Raw genomic sequence first — 2,535 nt, forward strand, 5'->3', positions numbered from 1 at the left:
CCCAGCGCTCCACTCCCGACGGCCACCCCCTCCCAGCGCTCCACTCCCGACGGCCACCCCCTCCCAGCGCTCCACTCCCGGCGGCCACCCCCTCCCAGCGCTCCACTCCCGGCGGCCACCCCCTCCCAGCGCTCCACTCTCGGCGGCCACCCACTCCCAGCGCTCCACTCCCGACGGCCACCCCTCCCAGCGCTCCACTCCCGGCGGCCACCCCCTCCCAGCGCTCCACTCCCGACAACCACCCACTCCCAGCGCTCCACTCCCGACGGCCACCCCACTCCCAGCGCTCCACTCCCGGCGGCCACCCCCTCCCAGCGCTCCACTACCGGCGGCCACCCCCTCCCAGCGCTCCACTCCCGGCGGCCACCCACTCCCAGCGCTCCACTCCCGGCGGCCACCCCCTTCCAGCGCTCCACTCCCGGCGGCCACCCACTCCCAGCGCTCCACTCCCGGCGGCCACCCCCTCCCAGCGCTCCACTCCCGGCGGCCACCCCCTCCCAGCGCTCCATTCCCGGCGGCCACCCCCGCCCAGTGCTCCACTCCCGGCGGCCACCCCCTCCCAGCGGCCACCCCTCCCAGCGGCCACCCCCTCCCAGCGCTCCACTCCCGGCGGCCACCCCCATCCCAGCGCTCCACTCCCGGCTGCCACCCCTCCCAGCGGCCACCCTCTCCCAGCGCTCCACTCCCGGCGGCCACCCCCGCCCAAGAGTAAACCTTATACTCGCTCCATTATCTCATCATCTTAATGGCATAACTAATTAGCACTAACTACACAAGCTATAACCCTATCCCTATCTACAGGTAACGGTTTTTCCACCCTCCTATCTTATTGTGAGGTGTAGTCACCGTATATAAGCAAGCGATTTGAGAAAAGCAAACCAGTACAATTTCCAGTCAAGAATGTAACACTCGGCGTAGGCAGTTCTAATTGTCTACAAGACGCTACAGCTTTGACACAGAACAGGCAGCAGACTAGGACCGCATCCAGCTACAACGCTCTCCTACATAGAGCTCCGCGACTCCGGCCACACTCAGCTCTGCTCCAAGCTCCGTCTCAACGTCTACGACACTGCTGTATCCAGGACTACTAAATAAATATGAAACTCACTAAACACTGTGTATTTAATCTACCCAACAACGTAACATAATCGTACATTACATTGGTGACCCCAGAGAGTTTCGACAATACCCAGCCACGATGGACTACAACATGGACTCACTGGACCTCTACTGCTGCTGCTTGCTGTGCACCGCAGCCACCTTTCATGGAACACTGCCAACACCCTCGCAACAGCTATGATTTTCATCGTGATCATCTCTGCATTTTCATCTGCTACGGCTTGCTGCTCGACGATCGTTATTCACTCATCTGACAGCCTCATCAATGATTACATCACGTAGGATCTACAGCCTGTCCTGCAGACTCTCCGTCGCTGCCAGGGCACTGCTTGTTCTACAGGGACTCCCACGACAGCTGCTCTGTCATCAGATTCATCTACACGTTCACTGCATTCTGATACTCTGCCGACTCAAGCACCTTGCGCAATACAGGGCTTACAGCTTGCATTTCCGACTCTTCGTTGCCTCCAGCACAATTCAGCTCTAGCAGTGATTCCCTCATTGTCCTGCCCATGTGCCTACATTACCTCCTATTGTCCTGGTGCCCGAGCCCATCCGCCTCGGATCTAAATGCTCCACCAGCGACCCAAGGACGCAACAATCATGCACATTCTTCTCTCCTGCTACACCGAGCTTGTCCACACACTGCCTGCATTTTTTAATACCAGACTACATGTTCCACAGCGACCCAGGGAACAGTAGCCTCGTATTTTTTGTTGTACTGCTTTTCTTCCGTTCCCTGGCAGGGGTAGTCCTGTAGGGAGTAATCTTATACTCGCTCCATTATCTCATTATCTTAATAGCGTAACTAATTAGCACTAACTACACAAGCTATAATCCTATCCCTAATTACAGGTAACAATTCTCACATCCTCCTATCCTAGAAGAGAAAGGTGAGGGGTAGTCACCAAATATAAGGAAGCAATATGAGAATAGACAACAGTACAATTTCCAGTCAAGAATGTAGCACTCGGCGTTGGCAGTTCTAATCGTCTTCAAGACGCTACAGCTTCGACACAGAACAGGACCACATCGAGTTACAACGCTCTCCCACATAGAGCTCCGCGACTCTGGCCACACTGAGCTCTCTGCTCTGCTCCAAGCCCCGTCTTAACGTCTACGACACTGCTGTATCCAGGACTTTGTGTTGAGTAATTAGAGGACGTAAATGATTTTGGCTAGTAGAATCCCCAAGCACAAATACCACAATTGAGATAAGGATAGATGAGAGAGTAATAGAGCGTCACCAGGGCAGGGCGAGGTACATAATATCTGATTTTAGAAAGAATGCCAACAGTTTTAGAAACTTTTTTGCTATATTTAGAATGTGTCCCTGGAAATTCAGCTAGTTATCGATGAGGACACCAAGGCCATCTACATTGTTACTAATTTGGATAATATAATAATAAATAATAA

This window comes from Procambarus clarkii, chromosome 86 (genome assembly GCF_040958095.1).
Source record: "Procambarus clarkii isolate CNS0578487 chromosome 86, FALCON_Pclarkii_2.0, whole genome shotgun sequence".
Classification (NCBI taxonomy): Eukaryota; Metazoa; Arthropoda; class Malacostraca; order Decapoda; family Cambaridae; genus Procambarus; species Procambarus clarkii.